Source organism: Vombatus ursinus, unplaced genomic scaffold (assembly GCF_900497805.2).
Source record: "Vombatus ursinus unplaced genomic scaffold, bare-nosed wombat genome assembly UNPS02014805.1, whole genome shotgun sequence".
NCBI lineage: Eukaryota > Metazoa > Chordata > Mammalia > Diprotodontia > Vombatidae > Vombatus > Vombatus ursinus.
The window spans coordinates 16,510,358-16,536,507 of record NW_020954583.1 but is presented as its reverse complement, the minus strand read 5'-3'; the positions used below and the strand labels follow the sequence as shown (position 1 = coordinate 16,536,507).

The following is a 26,150-nucleotide window of genomic DNA, read 5'->3' as shown; positions in this document are numbered from 1 at the left end:
TTAAAATTAATTTGTTATTTCATCAGTTTGGTAGATTCTTTCAATTTCTACTTTGCCATCCACTTCTAAGATATCTGCTTAGTTTTCCTTTATAATTTTTTTGAAATATGATTTCCAGGCTTTTGTTTGTTTATGGATTTCAGGTAGAACAAAAATTTTTGGAATTATTTTTCCTTGATTTACATTGCTTATTTTTCCTGTCTGATATTTAACATTTCCTCCTCTTTTCTCCAGGATTTTTTGAGCAGTTCTTTTCTTCAGTAAGGTTTTGTATCTTTCACCAAGGTCTTAATTCTCTTTTCACAACTTTCTTAGATAGCTCTCATTTCTTTTCCCATTTTTCCTTTACTGATGTTATTTATTTTTTTAAATTCTTTTTTTTGTTTTAAAAAATCTCTTTATCTTTTGTTTTAACTCTTCTAAGATTTCTTGTTGGGTTTATGTCTAGTCTGCATTTTTCTTTGAGGCTTTGCTTATAAATGTTTTCAAATAATTTTATTCTGTTCTTGTATCTTGAAACTTCCTTGTCACTATGTAGTTCTTTATGATTGGGTTCTTTTTCCTTTTCTGCTCATTTTTCCAGTCTACTTCTTGACTTTGGATTTTATGTTAAAATTTTAAGTTCTGCTCACTTCTAAGGTGAGGTCTGGCCTGGGCTTCTGTTACTTTCACAGCTCAATCTGATGGCCTGCAAGTTTTATGTGCTTTTAAAGTGGTGTCATCCTGGGAGAGGTCTATTCACTGGCCTCCTGGTTTGAGTTTTGTGAATTCCTGACACAGGTTTGGTTCTACTGGCCAGTGTAGAGTTTCCATAGACTGTTGTTGGACTCAGTCACTATTAGCCTGCTAGGGCTAGGAGGTTCTACAGATGACTGATCTGCTGACTCCCCTTTGGTCTTAATCTCCTGGTTTTTCAACTGTAAGCTTAAAGGTTAGACCTGTGTCACTTGCTTCTGTGCACAGAGCCACATTTATGTTTTTGGAATTTTTTTGTGCTTACTGCTTGGCTAGGGCCCCATTCTTGGTCTTTGGACTCCTTTCATCCTGGATCTGTGACCTGGAACTGGGTAATAGATGACAGAGCTTCCAGATAGCACCCAAATCCTAGAACAAGTTCAGGGATCTGCTGGGATCTCTTTCTGCCTCTTAGTTTCCTACGCTGGTGCTTTATCTCAGTTCCCTTTCTGTTCCTGGGCTTTGGAATGTTCCTGACTCCCTTGTTGCTACCACCACTGCCAATGCACTGTGCTCTTGACTAGGCCCCACTCAGGTATCCACAGACCTTTCTGTCTGTCTTCCTAAGCTGCCTTGGGCTATTTCTTGGCTTTTCTGATCAGAATTTGGTCTGATGCATTTTCTAGGTTGTTGTGGAACAGATATATTGGTAGGTGAGGCAAAAATGTTTGCTTTTGCTCAGCCATCTTGACTCTATTTTATCAGTAACTTATAGTTTTAGAGATTAATCAGGGGCTCTCAGAGGTTAAGTGACTTGCCCGTGGTTACAGAGCAAGTATATATCCAGGATGTAGGTCTTTTACTCAGATCTGCTCCACTATTATTATGTCACAGTGCCTCTCAGTGTGGTGAGGAGGCAGGACTTATATGAGTGGAGAAAGTAAAAAAGAACCAAATAATACAAATGCATATTAAATCTTTAAAATTGGACATGGCAGAGGAGAACTAAATTACATCTTTATTTTCAGAGATTCATTATATATGGAAGTAATTTTAATCTAAACTTTATATCTTCTCTCTCCTAACCCTATATATAGGCAAAAATGTTTTTTTCACTTAATTGAATTACTACATAAATTTTGAGGAAGGAAAAATAATTCCTGACTATAGTCACAGATGGGTTCATGGAAGAAATGGATTTAATAAGGACCTTATAGATGATATAGTTTGATCAACTTTCTTTACTAAAAAGTTGCTAAAAACTAAATAGATAAAATGACTAGCCCAAGGTTGTAAAAAGTTGTCCTCATTAGTTGGATGCTTGTTTTATCCCATAAATTAAAAATAATGTGTTAACCATATCTTGAAAACTGTTATGTACACGTGTTTTTTTTCCACTTTTTTTTTGTTACTTGGAGCTTGTGTATCAAGCCAATGTAAAAGGCCTTCCATTATGTTTTCATTATAGCAAGAGAGATGTCTCTAAATGTAGTTTAGTTTTTTAAAAAGAAGTAGTGGTAGCTGTTGTTCAGTTGTTTTTGTTTGTATCTGATGCCATCTTTATGTTGCCATTTGAAGTTTTCTTGTCCAAGATACTGGAGTGATTTGAGGAAACTGTGGCAAACAGGGTTAAGTTACTTGCCCATTGCCACACAGCTAGTAAGTGTCTGAGGCCAGATTTGAACTTGGGGATGATGAATCTTTTTTACTCCAGGCCTAGCACTCTATCCATTATGCTATCTATCTAGCTCCCTTAATGTATAGTGGTGGTGGTGGTTTTTTTTTTTTTCACTCATTTCAGTTGTATCTGACTTTTCATGACCCTATTTGGGCTTTTCTTGGCAAAAATACTGGAATGGTTTGCCATTTCCTTCTACACATCATTTAACAGATGATGAAACTGATGCACACATTTTTAAGCAACTTTCCCCAGCTAGTAAGTATCTGAGGCCACATTAAAACTTGTGAAGATGAGTCTTCCTGACTCTAGGCTCAGCCTTCTTATCCACTGTGCCACCCAGCTGCCCTCAATGTGTAGTGGGCTGAGCTTAAAAAAATTTCAGTAGTGGGAAGAACTGTAAATACCTTGGTAGTTTCTGATGGATTTGGTTAATGTTTCACTAAATCCATCATAGAAATCATCATAGAGTTTTTTTCCCCACAAACATAGATTCCCAGTGCTTAAAAGAACATTTGGTATTTTATAATTTTATTTTACAGAGTATGAATGACAACTTGCACATCAAATAATTCGAAAATAGAAATATAAAAAAACCCCAGAATTGTTCAAACATGTTTTAGAGTATTCATAATTCTGCATGCTGGAAGAGTTTTTATGTAATTATTTAGTTGCTAAGTTATTGAGACTTTCTCTGGAAAAATGATTAGACAAATGCATTTTTCTAATAAACTGCATGACTACAAATTTTAAAATTTATTCTTCTTTCCTCTACTTCCTCATCTCCCCAATCACCCCAACCACTTGCCTGAAACTCTCCTTTACCATTTTACCAATGATACCTAAATTTCTGAAACTAATTGCCTTTTCTTAACTCTCATCTTAGTTCTTTGTTGGAGCTTTATATATCTCTCTTCTCTAACTGTAGCTATTCATCCCATTGGCATCTGTATGCCAGTTCTTTATATTCACAAATCTATATGTGTATAACTTTAATCACTTTCATGAATTTCATCACTAACTACCTGTGGGTCATCTCTCATTGCACATCACCAAATGCCTGCTCTTCATCTCTACTTGGATGTACCATTGGTTTCTCAAATGCCACATGTCCAAAACAGAAGTCATTATCTTTCTCTCTCACCTCCAAACTTCTCTGTTTCTATTGAGGGCATCATTAGCTACTATCACCTAGAATTGAAACTTTGGAATTAACCTCAACTTTTCTATTCCCTCCCCTTTTACCTTTTCCGTTTGAAATTGATTGCCAAGTTTTGTTAGTTCTATATCCACATCTTACACATTTCCACCCTTTGCTCAAATCACAGGTTGTACTCTGGTTCAGATTCTCTTCATCTTTCACTTGATGTATTAAAATTTTTATTAATTGTTTCCCCTGCTTTGAATCTCCTCTCCCAAATCTTTTCCACCAACAATTTTCCAAATAATCTTCAAAAAAGAAGAACATTTCATATTACTCCCCTGCCCAAGAATCTGCATTGCTTCATTATCTCTGGGATAACAAATAATCTCCATAGTTTGGCATTCAAGACCCTTCACAGTTGTACTCTGTTCTACCTTTCCAGACTTATTTCATGTTTCTCTTTCAAATAAATTGTATTCCAGACAAATTAGCTTACTTGTTCCCTGAATTTATCATTTCTGATTTTTGCCTTTGCATTGGCTGTCTGCCATTCCTGGAATGTAGTTGCTCTTCAGTCTTGCCTCTTAGAATACTTAACTTCTTTAAAGACTCAATTATGTGCTACTTCCTATGGGAAGACTTTCTTTATCTACTTTGTTCATCAAATTATTTTCGCTTGCTTTACCTATGAAAATGCTACGTCCTTCCAGTAACAGCTGAGTTCTGTGAGGTTAGGGACTGTTTCTTTTTTTAAATTTTGTTTGGTATTCAATCTAATTTAATTCAGCAGACATCTCTAAAGTGACATATGTAGGAGGAATGAACTATACTATACTAACTTCTTTGTATACAAAGATGAAAACAAAATAGCCCTAGCTCTCAAGGTATTCACATTCTATAGAAGGGATACCACATATACATGAATAAAAATAAGGTTAAAACCCACAGCGTAGGTCGCAATGCTTTAATTATGTATGTACTGTAATGGTCACTGGAACGTTTTCCACCCTTATCAAGAGAGATTTCCAACCTTATCCTTAACACTTGATTATCTCTAGTATCTAACACAATGCCATGTCCATAGTAGATAGTAGGTGCTCAATAAATTCTTGTTGGATTGAAATGATTACTGCAGAAATCTTTTTGTTATCCCTGTCCTCCCCATAAAAATCAATAAGTAACATGTTTACTTTCTTTGTGACCTTGGGCCAATCACTTAACTTCTCTGAGCTTCGATGTCTTAATCTATTAATGAGGTGGTTGGACTGGATAGTTTCTAAGTTCTGTTTTAGATTTATATAAATGATCCTGTGATCCCATAGCTTCAGATTTTCCCCATTAGTTTTCTGTTCATGATTATAAAAACATTGCTAAAAGATTTCTTCAAGCCTTTGACTTATAGAATTTATTATAATTTTTGAACTAACTCTTTAAAAATATTTGGCAGTGGGCTGTTGTTGTTTGGTAGGAAAGCATGGAAAAGACAGAAAGAAGTAGTTCATGTTTTCTTGCTTTTCTGGAGGAATTGTTTCTGTCCCTAGATAGATAAACTTGGAACTAGAAAGCAGACATGAATGAATCATTTTCTTTATCTGCACTATAGTAAGAAAAATATAAATTTACTATCCAGCTATTCCTCTATCACCTATATTAGAGTCCTCAGTTTGGGTGACCTCTAGAGTGACTGGTGTCTTGAGTGATGTAGTTAATGAGATCCTGTGACACCATGACCCCAACCCTCTCATCGCCCTGGCTTTTCACATCCATCTTCTTAACCTCACTGGCTGTGAGTCACTGTGTAGAAACAGGATTAAACATGTGTGAATAAACAAGTTCAAGTGCTTTCTGCCACGGCTGCCAGCACAGTGAAGTGGCAAAGTAAGACATCAGTAACATTGCTAAGAAGATCCTTTGTCTAACCACCATGAACTCTGCTCGAGAAAGCTCCTGTGTTTGTAGTCAACACTACATCTAATCTTCTGAGCCTGCACAGCCCTTGAACAGTTATAGGGACTGGCCTTTATTATTGTGCAGCTAGTGACAGAGTCAATCCAGGGATGACTGATTTGTCACTTAGTTGATATTACCCATTAGCAAAGCTTTTATCTCATTAAATATGATTAATGTTTACATAGCATAACCTTGTCATGTTGTTCTTCATGCTGGTTGATCTGGAATTTTTTAGTTTGTTTATAAAGTGAAAGGTTATCTGTCCCTCCCATGAGATATGGTATATTCCTCTTAGAGATGCAACACAGAGGTTCTTAACTTTTTTTTGTCTTTGAACAGTCTAGTGAAGTCTATGAATGCCTTCTTATATTAATGTTTTTAAAATGCATGTAATAAAATTAATAGGATTCAAATTTGACTGAAAATAAAGATTTTTCTTCCCATCCAAGTTCATAGCTCCCAAATTGTTGCAGGTACATGGACAGCAGCTTGTTGGTTCAACACCACCATGTATTTATGGTAACAGTAAGATATAGCATTCACTATGACTTATTGATAAATATTAAGTCAGGTAGAAAAGGAAAGAAAACTCATTTGCTAAAAAGTAGAAAAAGAACAGATATGTGATCAAAAGTGGAGTATATTCTTTCCTAAACTAGAATTTTCTTTCTAGTGGGATTTCAATTTAAGTCACTTATCCAAAGTAAGATTTAGAGATAAGGTAAATATATAGTTACTTTCATCCTTGTGGTTTTGGCAGTATCTGTCCTCTGCTTGACAAGACCTTCCCCTTGGCCCAGGGCAGTATTTGATAAGTTGGCCAGTCAGTGATTAAACATATTTATTTAGTTCAATGGGTCAGAGCAATTGTGACAGACAGAAAATTACTGACGGATTATCAGTTTCAGCTCCTCTGACATCTGGCCTTAGTGTAGTCCATCATTTGAGGATTCATAACATATTTGTTTGAACAATCACATGCTTAGCTACCTGTGTGATCACAGTTCTGGATACTGGAAACATCTTGTTCAGAATTAATAGGACAGATGTCATAGAAATTGGAAGTGTTCTGAATCAGTGCTTATAAACCTGAAAGCAATTTTAAGTTTATTGTGTTAAGGTTGGAGCGGAATCTAAATAATGTTTTAAAGAGACTATTCAGATGTATTAAGTTGCATTTTTTAAGCATTTTAAACAACATGATAGAATAGAAGAAATCATTAACAGTAACAAGACCTGTAAATATATATATGTCTATATTAAGAACTATGTTTTTGATGCCTTTGTTTATAGAAATAAAATTGTACTAGAATTAAAATTTATATATTTAATATATATTTAAAATATACATATGTAATAGACAAATTATTCTACTGATTGGAATCATTGTAATCTTCATCAAAACTTTTAAAAAGTTAATCTCAGTATTTTTCTGCAGTTTCCATTGTTCACCAAATTCTGCTATAGAATAGAAGCTTCCTAGCCAACTTCTGTCTAATATGCAAAAAAAAAATTACTATCCTTCTTTATTCAAAACATAACTCTAGTATGCTGAGTTGCTCTATTGTTCTAAGGTTAGATTGCAACTTGAATTTTTTAAAAAGAAACATTAATTATAAGATTGTATTGGAATGCTTCAAAGGATGAAGGGAATTATATTCTAAGTAAAACCATAGTGACAAGAAAATTTAAGTACCTGGAGAATCTGGCCAATTACAAAATGGTTGCATATGTTCCAAAGAAATTTAGGCTAAATCTTATTCTGCTTCAATCTGATACTTTTATATTATAATTATGTTTTAACAAAATTGCTAATAATATTTGTTTTGAATTAGTGTTTATATTTTGGGAGTGGGTTAGGGGAAGCAAACTTATGATTTCATTGGTAGAGTGAATTCCCAATGAGGAAACTACTCCTTTCAATACTGATCTTCGCTTTTCCTGGAAATTGTTAACTTGGAGAGTTGCCCAGGGTAGTCAACAAGCTTTTGTTAAGTACCTACTATGTGCCAGGCACTGTACTAAGTTCTGGAGGTGAAAAGAAAGGAAAGACAGTCCCTGCTCTCAAGAAATTCACATTCAAAAGGGGGAAACAACTGCAAACAACTATGTATAATAAGCCATATACAGGATAAATTGAAGATACTAAACAGAAAGAAGGACATGATGGGGGACTGGGAAAGGCTTTCAAGAAGAAGATGAGGAAGGAAAGAATTACAGTCATGGGGTGCTAGCCAGTTAAAATATATGGCATCGGGAGACCAAATGTCTTGTGTGAGGAGCAGCAAGGAGTTCTATGTCATTGGATTGCAGAGTATGTGGGTCTAAGTAAGATGTTGGAATATTGTAGACATAGGAGGGGCAAAGTTATGAAGGGATTTGAATGCCAGAGGATTTTATATTTGATCCTGAAGGTGATCCTGGTAGCCACTGGAGTTTATTAAAGTAGGAGTGGGGTGGCGTGACATGATCAGATTTGTGTCTTAGGATGATCAGTTTGACATCTGAGTGGAGGATGGGTTGAAGTGAAGAGAGACTTGAGGCAGGGACAGCAACCAGAAGTCTATTGAGATCATCTGTCCATGAAGTTATGAAAGCCTATACCAGGATGGTGGTAGCATCAGAAGAAGAAAGGGAAATATGTGAGAGGTGTTATTAAGGTAAAAACAACAGAAATTGGCAAAAGGTTGGGTACGGGGGGCTGGTGAGAAGGAGTGAGAGCGAATGTGAAGAGTCAAAGATGACCCTTAGATTGCTCAGTGGGGTGACTAGGAGGATGTTGATGCCATCAACACTAGTAGGGGAGGTTGGGAGGAAGATGGGGGGGAAGAGGGGGGAATGATGGGTTCAGTTTTGGATATGTTAAATTTGAGATGGGACATCCAGTTGGAAATGTAAGCCTGGGGGTGAGAAAAGAGGGAAAGACTGTATAAGAAGATATGACTCATCAGTATAGAAATGGTAATTGAATCCATTCATCAGTATAGAAATGGTAATTGAATCCATTGGAGCTGATAAGTCATGAAGTAGAATAGTATAGAGGGAGAAGAAAAGAGAATCCAGTACAGAGTCTTAATACCCACAGTTATCAGCGTATGACTTGGACATATTGACTTGGAAATTGAGGAGTGTGCTGAAAGTTTAACTGACTTGACCATGGTCATATAAATTTGTTGTTGTTTTTGTTCAGTTGTTTTTCAGTCTTGTCTGACTCTTTGGACCCTATTTGGAGTTTTCTTGGCAAAGATATTGGAGTGGTTTGCCATTTCCTTTTCCTGCTCATTTTACAGATGAGGAAACTGAGGCAGGCAGAGCTAGGTCACTTGCCCAGGGTCACACAGCTAGTAAGTGTCTGAAGTCTGATTTGAACTCAGGTCTTCTAGACTCCAGACCCAGCATTCACTGTGCCACGTAGCTGCCCAGTCACACAAATAATAAGTATCAACTCAAAAGATTTGATCCCAGGTTTCCAGATAGGAAGACCAGCTTTCTAACCATTACATTAGTCAGCATCTTATGTTTGTCATGAAGGTGTAAATGGCAAGTACCTGTCTCTGTGATACAGTGTAAGATGTTGTACATTTAAATTGTGAATTTAGTATTACTCTTACACAGTTTTTTATTCTGACATTAAAAAGGTAGAAATCAATCCCTTGAAGAAAAAAAGTCCAGATTGACTGTTAGGATGGTCTCAACTTTTCTGGATTATTTAATAAGCCCTTCCCTTGCTTTGACTTTAATTTTGTGTTGTGTCCATAGATTCTCTGACTCTCTGTCTCTGTCTCTTTTTCCGAGTTGACCTGTTGTCAGATTGAGGTATGAATGCAGTTCAAACAGTCAAAACAACAGTATTAGAAATATAAGTATTTTACATAGGTTAGTTTTAAACAACTCTATTGAAAAATAAAAGGAAATTTCTAATACTGTTGTTCCTATTCGGTTATAAATGGAAGTTTTCTTATTTTGAGCTGTCCATGGAGTAATTTTGATGAATACACAATTCTGAGTATGTACATGCATGTGTTTAAAATCTTAATTGTTTACATGGTACTTAGCAAGGGAATAGGGTATAGTGTATAGTACTTGATTTAATTTTCTTATCAAGTGAGGTTTAACCAGAAAACCTTTTGTTCTTGTAGTTGATGTTTTTTAGCCTCACTTTTGGAAAAGCTCTCTGAAATGAATATTCACATCTATATTTGAAAAGTATAATAAATCATGCAAATTAATGTTCTTAATATGTATTTGAATTTTTTATATAACTGGATCTTCTTGATAATTGAAGATCCTACAGTGACACAGGGTTATAAAACTAAGCATTATTTTTCATTGTGCCATCTTGGAGTGTCATGGATATAAGAGTGGGGATTCTTAATATTATTGATTTCTTGTACTTCTTTGGCAGTGTGGTGAAGCCTATGCACCCCTTCTTAGAATAATGTTTAATGCATATAAAATCAACATGAGAGACAACTTATATTGAAATACATTAAAATAATCATACATAGAAGTTCATATGCCCCAAATTAAAAACTCCTGATGTAGAGGTGAGAGACAGATGCAATTTGTAATTGCTTGACATATTATTATTATCTCAAAATTTAAAATAGAATGCAGCAAATATTCTGGATTATCTAAGATCCTGATTTCCTGATTATGTGTATCTCCAGTTTATGGACACATACACAGACACACAGTTTATGGACACACATTGTGTGTGTGTATGTGAGTGTGTATGTGTGCGTAAACTGGAGATACATGTAATCAGGGATTCAGAATCTTAGATAATCCAGAATACACACACACACACACACACACACACACACACACACATACATTCCCATACATACACACACCCACATAGTCAGATAATCAAGATCTCAGATAATCCAGAATATGTATGTGTATATGTATATGTACATGTATATGTATATGTACATGTATATGTATATGTATATGCATATGTAATGCATGTGTATATGTATATGTATATGCATATGTATATGTATGTGTATGTATAAAATATATACACATATATAATATATCTAAAATATGTATGTGTGTGTACAAACATATATACACATATATCTTAAAACTGCTTTATACACAAGGCATAGTGTAACATGGTGTAGTGGAAATATAATTGGCATTGGAATTAGTAAGTTCAAGTTTAGTCTATCATCTAAGGCTTCTGTGACCACTTAAACCCTCAGTGTGTGTGTGTGTGTGTGTGTTTGTGTATATATGTACATACACATTCATATATATATATATACACATGTGGGTATGTATACACACATACACATGCATACATATAACATATACACATATATGCAAATGTAGACACACAAACATAAACACTATATATAGTAAATGTATATGCATACATATATGCATATTATAATACTTGAAGGATCCTTATTTCTTTAACATAGTTGTTCCCTTTACTCACATATCATTGTCCCCTTCATGTCTTCATTGTAGTCCTTCATGATTTTCTGTGGAAACAAAACAAACAGCCTATCACCATGAGGTGGTCCATCATGGGACCTACATTTGAAGCTTTTCCAGCTTAGTGAGACTTAGCAAAATTTCTACTTTGCAGGTATGGAATTTCAGAACTGAAGTTCAGCTTACCTAAAATGAAGGGCTTTTGCAAGATGACCAAAGCATAATTACCATAATATGACTGTCGCTATGAATAAAGTACTTTAACATCCCCTAATCTTTGTTCTTTCCTTCTCGAATGAAGGTGCCGTGCAATATAGGCATTGAGTTTTTGTGTCCATCACCATTTTGTAAATTTGGTATTTCCCATATTGCCCCCCACAGTGCTTAGCACCCATCAAGCATTTCATAAACATTTATTAAATTTGTCAGACTGAAAGTCAACAAATAATTTTCTAACAAGCATGTGGGGGAGGTTTAGATACAGAAAATGAGGCTCAGAGGTGAATTGGTTTTCCTCACTAGTTGTTAATATGAGTTCTGTATTCAAAATCTGTTGCTCTTGGATTATACCATTTAGTTTCTCCAATAAAATTTTAACTGTCTCCATATGATCATTTATTTTGTGGGTATTCATCAAATATTTTAAATCTGAACTGGCTTATGCCTATACAACATTTTTTTCTGGATTGTTTCTTCTGGTTTTTATTTTTATTTATTTATTTTTTTTGGGGGGGGGGGGACTGAACTAATGTTATTATTGGCCAAAGCAAGCCCTATATAGAAAAGTAAATTTGTAACTCCCAAATTCATCTAACAAATTTCAAAGCAAATATAAATGCCTTTTGGATTATTTGATTGTTTTGTTTATCCCTGCCCTTCTTTCTTTTCATTTAGTCATGTTTTTAATGTAGCTAAATAAATGTTGACCGTAATAGTGCCTGTCACTACTTCAGTGGTTTTCAGTTTTCTGATAAAGATCTACTAAGATTCTTGCAAGGACAATAGCAAACTTTCTGGAAATGCACACTCACAAATCTAAGGTCTAGACTTTATTACATCTATCTTACAATGATGACAGAATAAAAAATGAACATATAATGAATGTATCACCCAAGGATATTCCCCTAGATCTATTCCACATGTGGCATTGCAGTAATATTGCAAGCACTGAACTATTAAACCAGTTTTGTCATACGTTCTTTCATTCTGACAGTCCAATGACATAATGTCAACAAGCTGTGTCTGATAAATTTAAGATTATAGTGAATAGCTTTTCTACCTAAGGGTCTCTAAGCCAACATGAGGTTTTACCCTTTGCAGTATATACAGCTTTGGCAAGCAACTCTGTGCCCATCTCTGCTGTTCTGTTACAAATATCTAGAGTAAAGTATTTGTTCAAAGAATAGCAGGACTATATTATTCAGAAGGATTGGAGAAGAATCAGTAATAGAAAATCAAGGGCTATCCTAAGATTCTAACCTTCAACAGTTTGATACAGGGAACAATAAGTCTATTTGTATATAATTGAATAATTTCAGGGCATTTTTAACTAATTGATGTTTATGAATGCCTGTATTGCTTTTGGGAAAAATTGAAAATTAAAGATATGGAATAAGTAATATTTTTATATTGATTATATGGCTCTATTGAAGAAAATGATAAATAGCACATGGAACAGAAACTTTTATGTAACTTTCAAGAATATTTGCTGCTGTATTTTTATGCCACATCAAATAATTTGGTTAATTTCTGGCTACCCAATTAATTTATGACTATTTCCTGTTATATGACAATTATTGCTGTTACAGAGACAGTGTGTAGACAGCCACACTAAAGCAATTCAAAGTCCTTTGTGTGTTTTTACATATTTTTAGCATTTCTTAATTCACTGAGAATTTATTGCAAACTTACTATTTATTGTCTCTAATCCTTATCTCTCCTTTGAAGCTTAGCTCAGGAATTAACCTTTTCCAATCCCCTAATTGGTAATCATCTCCTCCTTCTCAAAGCACCTTAAATTTGCTTACCTGTGTACACATTGTAGCACCACCCTAGAATGTAAGCTCTCTGACTATTTAATTTGTATATTTATATCTCCAGTGCCTAACACAGTGCTTTACACATCAGTTGTGCTTAATAAATGTCTGATGAATTGACTTGAATTAAATTTCACATATCACTTTAAAATGGTAAGAGGAGATATATAAGAGCTATGAGTTCTCTGGGACTCATAATTTAGTGGGGGAAGATAAGACATGCTTATAAAAAATTAACATCTAGAAACTTATATGATTAAAACTGATATTGATGAGTGATGCTATAGAAGTTTAGGAGAAGGGGTCACTCAATTTGGAGAAGTTGGTTGAATTTCAGAGGTGAGATAAACTAAACATTTAAGGGTTGTTATGATTTAGAAAGGTAGAGGGTAAGATAAAGGGAATTTTAGGTTGATGGAAGAGTGAACAAAGGGAAGTAAAGAGTAAGCATGCCTTTTTGGGTGGGGGAAAGAAAAGAGGAAGGGAATACATATTTATTAAGTGTTATGTGCTAGGCGTTGTGTTAAGCCCTTTACAATTATTATCTCTTTGATCTTTGTAACAACCCTATGAAGCCGATGCTGTTGTGTTCCCCATTTTACAGTTGAGGAAACTGAGGTAAACAAGAGATTAAATGATTTTTCTGGTTCACATACTGCTAGTAAGAGTCTGAAGCTAGATTGGAACTCCAGTCTTCCTGACTCCATGCCTCATACTCTATTCGCTGCACCATCTAGCTGCAAGAGGGACTTGGTTACTCAGTGGAGCAGAAGGCTTGCATTTGAGATAATAATAACAAAAGGTAGTTGTTATATAGTACTTCAGGGTTTGCAAAATATTTTTTATATGTTATTTCATTTGATAACAACAATGGTGTAAAGTAGTTATTGTTATTATCCCCATTTTTGAAGAAATTTAAGGCTGAGTTTGAATGACTTTCTCAGGCTCAGATAGCTAGTGGGTATTGGAAGCAGGATTTGAACTCAAATCTTTCTGACTCCAAGTTCAGTATTGTATCAATTAGGCCAGGTAGCTGCCTCATGATATGAGGGAGAAATAAAGCTGAAAAAGTAAGATATGGGCTAGAGAGCTATGAAATTCTGGTTAAGGAGTTTGGATTTTATTCCATAGGTAGTGAAGCACCCAATAGATGGCATTTTTTTTTTTTGTTTGTTTGTTTGCATCTATCATTTAGGTATAGGAGTTGGGTAAAATATATGACATTATTTAATATTTTCAGAAATAATGTTGATTGCTTTAAATAAATTGCCTTATATACACAGGTATTACTGTAAATGATGCAATTATATTCAATGAAAGTCATCTTCTTTTCTTTTTTGAGAACACCAAACATGTACATTCATTAAACAAGCCAGTCTCAGACATTATGTTTTTTCTCCTGTAATACAGGAGATACATTATTTCTGAAAATATTGAGTATTGTCATATATTTTAAAGTTTGATAGGTATTCATTATTTATGGTTTTGGGGTATGTTGTTATTTTTGTTTGTTTGTTTATCTCACAGGTGAAAGATTGTTATTCTGATCCTCAAACAACTGACTGAAAAAGGAACCATCTATTCAGCACTCATCAGTTTTTTTTTAAATTCTGTATCTGTAACAATGCCTCTCTTTCACGTAATAGGTTTCCAAAAATTGCTGAATTAAATTATTTTTTGAATGATGATAAGCAAATGACAATTATAGAAATAACTGACAGTATAGGGCCTTAAGGTTTTCAAAGTCCTTTACTTTCATGAACAAGACAATCCATCTTTTGACTCCGGGCATTTTCTTTTCTGCCCCCATGTCTAAAATACTCTCTCTCTTTATCTCCACCTACTGGATTCCCTGCCATCCTTTAAGTCCCAACTAAAATATCATCTTCTCCAGGAAGTTTTCCCAACCTCTCTTAATTCTAGTGCCTTCCCTCTCTTAATTAGTTCATATTTATTCTGAGTATAGCTTGATAATACATATTTATTTGTTGTCTCCTTTATTAGACTGTGAGTTCCTTGCTTCTGTTTTGCATCCCTAGCACTGCACAATTCCTGTACATAGCAGGTACTTAATAAATGCTTATTGATTTATTGATTTGACTAATTTTAGGTTTTATTTAAAAGTTGAGGGCAATAACCAAAATATTAGCTGTTTCAAAACATTTAGAGGAAGATTGATTAAATCAGTAGTAGCTGATTATATGTAGTCTATTACTGATATATGCATGTATATGTGTATATATGTATGCATTATATGTAGAGTCACTGCCATAGTTACTGATATCAGTGTTTGTATATATCTGCAAATGATTAGGTTCAAGTGAGAATTATGATTTTAGAAGTTCAATAGCAGTTTTATCTCAAGGAGAATAAGTTTTTAATATCACATTAAAATTGCCCAGTTTAGGGCTTCTGCTTTAGCCTGTAAGATGAGAGAGAGAAGGTGGGAGAGAGAGGCAGAGAGAGAGAGAGAAACTATATGGCATTTCACGTAGTTTTTGTACTATTGTACTAATTCTTAGACATATTAACTTAATGAAGTAATTTTTAACAAATAGATACACACATATTTTATGATAGCACAGTTATACTATGGTTTTAGATTTTATTTTGGTGTGGACAGTATTTTGAAATGGCATGCCCCTTCTGAGGTAGCTCATGGTGTCTGTCCACTTGGGTCACGTGTCGAGTCAGCTACTCATATTCCCTCTCCATGGGTGATTTGTGCTGTTTGTCACTTTCTGCTGTGTTTGGGGACTCTGTCACTACTATCTTCATCGCTGTCGTTCATCATGTCACATCGGAAAAGTATCTGAGTAACAGTTCTAAGAAAGTGAGAAGAAAAAAAATGAGAAAGTGAGATGATAACTGGGAAAAGTTACACAATGTTGTCTTAATTAACATGGTTAGTTACAAGTTCTATGTGGATTAATTTTCAGTTTTCAACATTAGTAATAAAAAAAATTAATTTACATTTAGTTTATTTATTTTTGTTTGCTGAGTTTTGGGTTTATTAATTATTGCCTAAGATGGAAAATGCTAACACTTTTGCAAATATGATGATGATGATGATGATGCTTGTAGTGGTGGTGGTGGTAATGATTTAGCTCCCTGCTATTGCCCACATTTGACCTCAAGTGACAAAGTAAATGAAAGCTCTTTTTCAAAGTAATACAATCAGTTCAAAAAATATTGTGGTAATAAAGTTATACATTCTAATTGAAAGATTTATGGCAATCCATTTAGTTGTTACTAGGTTATTTGTGACAGACATGCAGAGTAAACTCATTATAGTCAGTATTGTGATGACTTGTAGCTGAAGAGGGAAATAAAATTTTAAGCCACTTTTGTGGTCCATTTCCAAAATGCATTCAGAAGGTGATTTAAAACAAAATATATGACCATTAAACATAAGTTTGAATTGATTACGTAGAAGCTTTTTTATGGAAGCAATAAAGTTATCATATTTTTGGTCCCTAATCGATCTCCTTAAAAATTTTAAGATTCATGATGGTGTAAAAGAGATGTAGAAACAAAATTTATAGAAGTCCACACTCCTGTCCATAGATGTTACTGCTCTGTGGTTATAATGGGACTTCGGTGTTTTTGGCTGGAGAACTCTCAGAAAAAAAGGGGATGGTCTAAATTCTCTAAGATTATTAAGTTCTTTAGACATGGCTTTTAGAAACCATACATTAATATAGTTATGTTTCAGTGTTCATAGAATATTGTTGCCAAAAGAGATCTTACAGATCATCTAGTTTTATCTACTAATTTTAGAGTGAGGAAACTGAGGCCCAGAGAAATGATTTGTTTGAGATAATGTAGTTAAATGGAGGAGAACCTAGATCTCCCACCTTCCATTCTAGTACTTTTTCCACCATAATATATTCTCTTTTGGGGGAATGGAATTTGATAAAAGGAATGAAAATTAAATCTTAATGCTGATATAAGACATTAATCTTTGAAAAGAGATATTTTCTATTTGAAATAGATATTGTTACAATTGATACTTTCTAATTTTTGTTGATAAATAATTGGATATGAATGACATTTTGGAAAAATATAATGTCACGATACATGGTTATTAGAGATGAGAGAAAATATCCACAGTATTAAGTTTATCTGAATTTAATTTTTTTCATCAAAAATGAACTTTTAAATTCAATAATAAAAATTCCCATTTCTCTAGAGCAAGATAACAAATATACATATATTGCCATTGCATATTCCTAAAATAAATGAGTTTTAAAAGCTATGTGATGTTATCTTTGTTGATTTGCTAAAGGTACATGTGATTTATTGGAGGGACATGATTTTCAAAAGCCCTAGGATTGAATGACATATCAAAAATGTATTATAGTTTTAATTTATTTGAGCCAGCAGATAGAATACTTGAATGCCTTTTGGTGATTATTGACCGATAAGCAATAAAGTGATTTGACACAGGACTCAATGGTAAACATTGTTCTAATACCACCTGATTAATATGGATACTGTTGGTGTACTGTGTCGATTTGTATCAGATTCAAATTTATCGTTAACCTAGCTGTTGTAGATATAGCTGTCAGAGAAGACCATTTCGGCTGAGACATTATTGTGTTGAAAATTACATGGCTTTTACCATAGAATAAACCTTATAAAATACAACCCTTTCTTGCTTATTGTTTAATCAAAAATATTTTTTAGATTCCAGAAGAAAATAATTCTTAAGTTAACCTCTTAAGATTACATCTACAATATAGAAATTCTACTATCTTTCCATTAGAAAAATGATAGGTTTTCCAGTCCCACTGTCTATAAAATTCCAGTCATTAAGTTTCTTTTGACTTTTGACTTTTTAAAGTTTGCTCTCTTTATTCTCTAGTCTAGAGTATAAAAATGGCTTGGGTAGATTAAATTAGGACTATACAATACAATAATTAGAAATTTGAGAGAAAATAATTCATATAAGCCTTAGTATATACATGTCTTCCCTTTGCATATATATAGCATACATAATATATATATATATGTATATAAGAAATGAGATAGAAAAACATTAATTTTGAAATGTATAAAAGAACAAGCATTGAAAGCTTTAGAGGGAGAACATCCTTGCTTCCAGCAAATGTTCTTATCTATTGTAAGCATCAAAGTTTAGATCCTGGTATACATTACAAGCATAGCAGTGGTCACTGTTATTATCATGATTGCAGAGCAATTCCAATTTGTTTTGGATGCTGATGCAACAAAAGCTAATGGATGAAAGGTCAACTTGAAGAAAGCATTACTAAGTCATGATTTGGAGTTGGGGCGGGGGAAGTGTACATGTAGAGGAATTTTCTTTTTACACATGTATATGCATTTTTATTTATATATAAAGATAGTTGATACCAGACTAATTGATGTTCCTTTTTAGAATAACATAGTGAGAGTAGAAGATGGAAAAAGGTCTCAGACTTGGGTTTTAGTCACTCATCAGTTTTTTGTTGTGTAACCACAGGCAAGTCACTTGACTACTCTGACCCTCAATTTCATCTGTAAAGTGGGGATAATAATATTTGTAGTACTTACTTCAAGGTTTTTATGAGGCTCAACTTATATGTCTATGAAAACATGTTGTAAGTTTAAAGCTTTGTATAAATATCATTTTAAAATGCTGTCATATGCATCTCAATTAAATTTTCTAAATATTTAACCAATGAAAATATCAAAATTTTAAAAAATATTGTCCTCTTATCTGCTTATTTAATTCTGCAGACTTCAATGGAAGCATTCTTTAAAGAGTAGCCCCCATTCTCTCTACAGCTCTCCACCCAAAAATAAACAAAAAAATGCAAAATTTTGGCTATGGGGCCCAATTATAGCATAAAAAACTTAAAATCTTTATATACCTTTTCTTGGGCCTATGATTGCTGGACCAAAAGTTAATTCTTTCAATAAGGTTTAGGTATTGGCAGCACATTTTATTATTTCTAAGCACTTTAAAATTTAAACTAAAGACTCTTCATTGGGAATATTGTGAATGTTCATATCTGTAACTGTCAACCCTTCTAAAGCCTTTTCAGCACCCTGTATCTCAGAGCTCTTCTTGATCAAAGCATGACCTGCTTACTAAGATAATAATTGAATAACAAACCCAGAACTAGAAGACAAAGGAAAGGACAGCATAGGAGGCTGCTGCTAATTTCTCTCCCAACATAATCAAATCAGTACAGCTATCCAGCCAGGACTCATAACCCTTAATAAGTCACTCTACTCGATTAAGAGAAATTGATTTTCTTCTACCGTGGATCATAGTGATTATGATAAATATGGTATCTGCAGCTTACCACTCCCGCCCACCATCCCTGCCAGGATCCATTTGTTTGCAGGAGCGGCAGGTAAACGAGCTAGAGAGATGACGCAGTGTCATTAACTGCAGTCAGTGTCAGCACTTTGACAGCTGTGGAATTGAGTAGTTCCATAGATCAGCACAGAAGCCAATGACAAGGGTCTCACATAGCAATTACACACTTCTGACAACTGTACTGACAGCCTTAGATGTGAAACTACGAGGTCATAATTTGCAATTGCAACCACTCGGTGAATGGACCAGAATTGGTAAGAAATATAGATATGGTTTAAACACAAGTTTTACAAGGAGAAAAGTTAAAAGTAGTATTCAAATAGCAAGCAGTGTTTTATGAGCAAAGCCATTAGTTGGGATGGGATCCAGTATAAATTCAACTTGAACCTTAAAATGGGCACACTTGATTTAATGTAATTGTTTTGAATTGTCTAGAACCAATACTTGAAAAGTCTTAAAATAGTAATTTTTTAACAGAACTTTTTTGATTCCTCTTCGATCATGTTCACTCTCTTGTACTCAACAATATTTGCATATATTTACCAGCAGGAAAATGTACAGTGAGTTTTCCTTGCTTTTGTGATTAATTTGTTTTTGTGGTTTATTTGTTTTTGTATTTTCCCATCCCTAAAGAGAAATAGCAGGAAATAATAAAAAAAATTGCAATTGTAGTTCTTGCCTTTTCCTGAAATGCTTGAATATATGACTTTGCCCTTGCTACAAGCTTCAGAGAAGATTCATCCTTTGCGAATGAATGTCTTGCACAGAAATTACATATTACCAGCTAAACAGAGGCAAAGAATGTCATATTCTTTAAGACACAGCAAGTCACTAAGGGAGAAGCAGTGTAACTTGAAGTCAGGTGATGAGGGATTGACCCTTGGCTGGGGCATTTACTAACTTTGTTATTATGGACATGTCTCTTAATTTTTCTGATTTTTGATCTTAACCGCCTCGTATTTTGATCAAAAGGCAAAACACTAAAATATTGGAACTTGAAATGATTAGGATTCCTGTCTTCAAAAATGCATCACACTAGTTGGTTCTAGCATAGTGCTATACTCCATCTTCTCTGACACCCTGCTTAACTATATTTAAGCCATAAAGGAAACCGATTGACATAGAAATGTGTAAATCAGCTTTGAATGAAGGAACAGATGCAACAGAAACTTTTTTAAAGACATTTTTGGGGTATATGATCTAGTCTGAAAACAGTTACTAGATCCAAAGTCTAAGAAATGATTTGTAAAGCAAGATATAAGGTTTTTATTGTTCTTTTTTTTTTTTTTTGGAAAGTCTCTTTATTTAGTACTTGTGTTTAGTCATGTCAGCAGCATAATCAGCAACAATTCAGTGTGAGGGACTATCTGATGCCAGCTACTGCCAGGTAAAGATTGTGCCAACATGGGACGGGAACTGGGTACCAGAAAGTAACCGGAGCTCTTGCTCCCGAGGCAGAGGCGGTGCTGGGCGGAGTTGTAGCGTACTGGGATGAGATCTGGGCTTGGAGAGGTCACCGGAGCTCTCGCTCCGAGACTGGAGCGGTGCTGGATGGAGCTGGGGGTACAGGGAAGTGGCTGGAGCGCGCGCTCCTGAGGCAAGGACTGTGCCGCTTGGAGGGGGACGGCAGAGAACGAGCTCTCTCTGTCTAGCCTCCTTCTTTAGGTACTATGCTGACCCCAGACGCCTCCTTCCTGTGACCAAACCTGACTTCCTGAGTCACGTATGCTCCCGAGGTGTAGCACCGACCCCAGACACCTCCCCCCGGTATCTGGACCCGACTTCCTGCATCACAATATTCTCCTTTGTCTATGCACTGATCCCTCACGCCTCCTTCCAAATCTCTGGGACCCACTTCCTGTGCCAAGTATGCTCCCTTTGTCTGGACACTAGCGCTGGACATCCCTTTTGATATTTGATCCTCCACGAGTCACTGTGGGCGGGCTGAGGAGGAGGGACGAGGAAGGTACTAAAAAGAGCTGCAGGGAGGGGGGGCAGGGTCGGCTTTTGCTCCTGCTCCTGCGTGTGTGCCTTCCTGCCTGGCCTTGCTGTGACGACTAATGAATAAAGTTCAGGTTTTTGCATCCCCTGATTGGCTTGTCTCTGGTAAATCCGGGTGATCCCGAAGACCGGTGAGTATGACCCTGGTTGCCTGATCAGGCTGTAAGAGAGTGCGCGGTTTGGACCGGCACAATTCAGCATGCTTGTCTCTGTGCTACTGACTGTTGTGTTGTAATATAAGGCAGGCAGGAGCAAAAATAATAGAAACAATTGCAGCGCTTAGGGAGATAGGCCAATTATAGTGCATCCTATATTTAGAAAAAAAAAATACTTGCATGAGATGTAAGATTGGAAATGTATGGCTGTGTGTTAGAGAAAGAATCAGAAGTTCTGGATTAGATTATGAATCAGTGATGAAGAATTGTTGTTCAGAAAGCATCTACCCAGGCTACTAGAATGCCTATATATTAGCATTTTATGAAGGGACAAAACTATTTCCATTATACCTAAGAAAACCTCAGTATAATATAAACAAACATGCAGTCTGGGACCTCAGAGGACAATTAGATTAATCTACACCTGACCATTATAACCTGAAATAGAACATATAACATGCTGGATGATGGTCATTTAGCCATTGTCAGTTGGTCAGTCAGTCAGTCAACTGTGTGCCAAGCACTGGGGTTACAAAGAAAGTCAAAACCACTATCAAAGCTCTCAAAGATTACATTCTAATGGAGAAGACAACATGTAAATAATTATGGACATAGAAGATATATACAAAATAGATGAAAGGTAATCTTAGAGGGAAGGTACTAGTAAGGGCTGGTGTTTGGAGCAAAAAAAGATTCCTGCAAAAGGCAGCATTTGAGATGAGTCTTGAATGAATTCAGGGAAGACAAGGGGTGAAGGGCTTTTGATAGAGATTTCTAGGCATGGAAGACAGTCAGTACACAGGCATAGAGATGGAAGGTATAATTTTATTTGTGAAGACGAAGTGGGATAGTGTAGCTGGATTGTAGATTAAGGAGGATATTAAATATAAGAAGACTGGAAAAGTAGGAAGAGGCCAGGTTGCAATTGTATACACACATGTGTGTATCTCTCTGTCTCTGTCTGTCTCTGTCTCTCTGTCTGTTTGTCTCTCTCTCTCTCTCACACACACACACACACACGACTATATTTACTCCTAAAAGTAACTGGGCATCATTAAATTTTATTTAGTAAGAGGATGATATGGTCAGATCTACAATTCAGCTTTGGCAATTGAGTAGAGAATGGATTGTAGTGGTGATAGAATAGAGTCAGGAAAACCAACTAGACGTTTATTGCATTAGTGTAGGTGAGAGATGTTGAAGGCCTACACAAACATATTGGTTGTATGAATAAAGAGATGTTTTGAAATTAGACAAGATTTGATGACACTTTGGTTATGTGGAGCAAGTGTGACTGATGAGTAGAGAATATCACTGAAGTTGTGAGCCTGGATAACTGGGAAAGATGATAGTGCCCTCAATAGTAATAGGGAAGTGGAGAAGAAGGAAATGAGGGTGAAGGAATAGATAATGACTTCTTTTTTGGATATGTAAGGTTCAGATGCATAAGCATCTTAAATATTCCATTCAAGATGTCCCAAAATCGGTTGATGATATTGATGATGACTAGGGCACGGGAAAGACAGTAGGGCTGGGTATATAAGCTGAGAAGTATCTACTTCCTGATGGCTGATGGAAGCTGATGAAATCACCAAATGGGATCCTATAGAAAGAGAAGAGAAGATGTCTGAGAATAGGGATTTGGGAGATACACATAGTTATTAGGGGTAACTTGGATGAAGATAGAGCAAAGGAGACTGCGAAGGAGTAGTCAGATCTACCAGATAGGTAGGAAGAGAACAGAGAAACAACTTGTGTCTTAGAAATCTAGAAAGGAGAGAGTATTCAGGAGAAGATGGTGATCAGTGTCAAAGACTGTAGAGAAGTAAAGAATGGACAACCCATTTCACTTTTGGATAACTGTTCTACCTTACAGCAAGCTTAAATTTTTTCTCTGTTAACTTCCACCCATTAATTCTAATATTGCCTTCTGAGGGCAAGAAGAATAAGTCTAATCTTCTTTTTTCCCCCAATTCTTTAGATTCTAACATGTTAGAGGAATTTTAATGAATAAAGGTAAAAAAAGCTCATAGGAATATCTCAAAGAATTAGGATCAGATGAAAATATTTCCACTTAATCTGATGATTATTCTTTAGATCAACTACCTGTTGTTTATACCACAAAGAACAGAGTAAGTTGAAATGAGAAGTTTGAGTTAAGTATAAAAAATAGTTAGCTGACATGAAAAAGGGGAATTAGAATAGATAGTCTTTAATATAAGATTCTTTTCCTCCACAGAATTATGTCATTGTTTCTATGTAATATATTCCATAAAATCTAGCCACATTAAATGATCTTTTTATTGTACATTGTAGTAAATAGTAGACCTCAAATTAGCAATTCAATTTTTCTTAAAGGATAAACACCCCTTTAACATAATGACTCTCATTTGACACAGTAATTTTTAGATAGTATTTTAAGAAATTGCCACAATTTTTATATGTAGTATATATATATGTATATATATATATATACATAGTAAAATAATAACTAGAATTAATTTTCACACACTCCATTTTTGAATGATTTGGATATGTGTCAGATTCAATGAATTTAATAATTTATAGCTACAGAAATAAAAACACCTTTGCAACCTGTTAAAGAATCTATAGGGATGACTAGTTTTCATATTTTGAATAAAAGAAAAGCTGTATATTTGTCTGAGCAATCACTGCCCGGTGTCTTCAGAACTTAAAAATACCCTCTTTCCACTTCAGTTGAGAAACTGAAGTAGTCGCAGTAGAATCAGCTGCTGCGTGTTGGTCACATTTCTTTCATTTGTTTTTATAATTATGAGCAAAGGTCCATCATTTTCCCATCCAGTCAGATCCTGACAGCCTCACATGTCAGATAGGTGACATGCTTGTCAACATCAAAAAACCTAGAGTATATCTTTACTTCCTCAAGACCAGATGAAAGTCAAAACCCCACTAAAAACAAAAGGCAAGAGTGGAGGAGGGGAAGGTACCTCTCTTGTCCTTACCTTTTCAGCTGAAGATATATGCATAGTATTTGAAAGAAATTTTCATTTTAAGTTCCACAAATGTACAATTACATTCTGCTTGTTAAACATGGTCTATGAACATTCCAATCAAACACAAATGCTTCAGTGAAAAATATGACCTTTTGCTACATGTCAATAAAATGTTTAGTGTTATCATAGCATTTTAAGATTCTGTTTAGTTTTAAGATGATGATAAAACATTCTTACATACTTATCATCACTTTTAAAACCAGGAAGAACCGCTATATGGTTTTTGCAAGTGATGTATCACTGCAATAATTAGATTCCATGTGAACTGAAGTCCTAAATATAATGTTAAAAGGTTAAAGAGATGTTATTTAGCTTAGTTAACAGAAAACTAAAGAGAGGGGTGGGTGGGAGTTCTTTATGTCTATTATAAGAACTTATATATCTCCTTTTGAGATATCCAGATAAATTCTGATATTGTTTTACATTTAATTCTATGACTCCCAATTCTCCTTCTTGTTATAGGAGACTACATTATTCAGAGTACATTTCTAACAAAGTAAATAACTATATACATTCTTAATATTTCTAACTTTTCTACAACCCAAGTTAGGACCATTGTTCTCATCATTGGTATTACAGAGTCCAGGAACTATTTTAATAGCATATAGTAGTTTTCCTCAGAAAAATACGATAGGAGGCTAACCCTCATGTTCTCGTTGAATGTGTTGAAATCAATGTAGTTAACTATTTATGAATCCTTTTGGTGAGAAGGTAAATATTTTAAGTATACTAAGGTGGTTTTGCTATTTAAAGGTCATATGTTGTAAAGTGAAGCATTGCTTCTAAATTTGTCATTTGTATAAATTAGTATTTTTAGATTTTGGGTTTGTTAAAAGTCGGGAATTATATGTATTATGTATAAGGTGAAAAGATAATTAAAATGAAGTTTTTATGAGGGTAATGACACTTTTTTTCTCCAATGAATATGATATTTTTTGAAATATACTGAAATAACTGAGCCTTTTCATTATTGAAGGGAATGTTTCAGCTCAAGTGTTTAAGAATGAGTCTTGAAGTGAATTGAAGTGAAATTTGGTGATTCTCAGTGTATTTAATGTAGTGTTATAGCCAAGATGTCACAGTTGCTTTATTTACTCAAATACACTTGGGTTGAGTAAAATTTATATCCCTCTTACAAATAGGTGTACTTGTTATATCATTTATCCTTCTCTTTGGAGAAAAAAGTGTCTGGAGATATAATTATTAGCTCATCGTGGAGGAAAAGCCACAATGACTATTGCTATGTTTATCTTCAGTTCTTTTCCATTTCTATGTTCCTTACAAACCATTCACTTGTTCACCTGCCATGATACCCACAAAACAGAGTGTGGCAAATACACAGGTATTTTGTCGTTTTTCTCTTTTTTTGTCTCAGTTATTCATTATGGTAATGGTACTTGGTGATGTGTAATTTTTGGATTTATGACCCGTTCTTGATAAGCATGAATTCAGCCTGCATGTGCATCTTTGATAAGGTTCTAATTGGGTAGTGGTGACCTTTCTGAATATAATTCACAGAAGAAGATTAAAAAGCAGTCCACAAAGTGACAGGTTTGGGACAATAACGTATGAATTCGGCTCTGCTGGCAGGCAAGAGATGTAAGCCATGATAAATTAGAGGCAGAGCAAGTAGGCTTGCTGAATGATTGTTCATTTCTGCTACATCCTTGGGTTAAAAAAACCTTTTGTATGGG

General features: G+C 34.8%; 1 protein-coding gene and 1 pseudogene across 2 annotated transcripts in view; one reads left to right on the top strand and one right to left on the bottom strand.

Annotated features, from left to right (window-relative positions):
• ROBO2 (roundabout guidance receptor 2) overlaps window positions 1-26,150 on the top strand; it is a 633,674-nt gene that overhangs the window by 14,726 nt on the left and 592,798 nt on the right. The window lies entirely within an intron of this gene.
• Window positions 4,421-4,541, bottom strand: LOC114051785 (annotated as a pseudogene).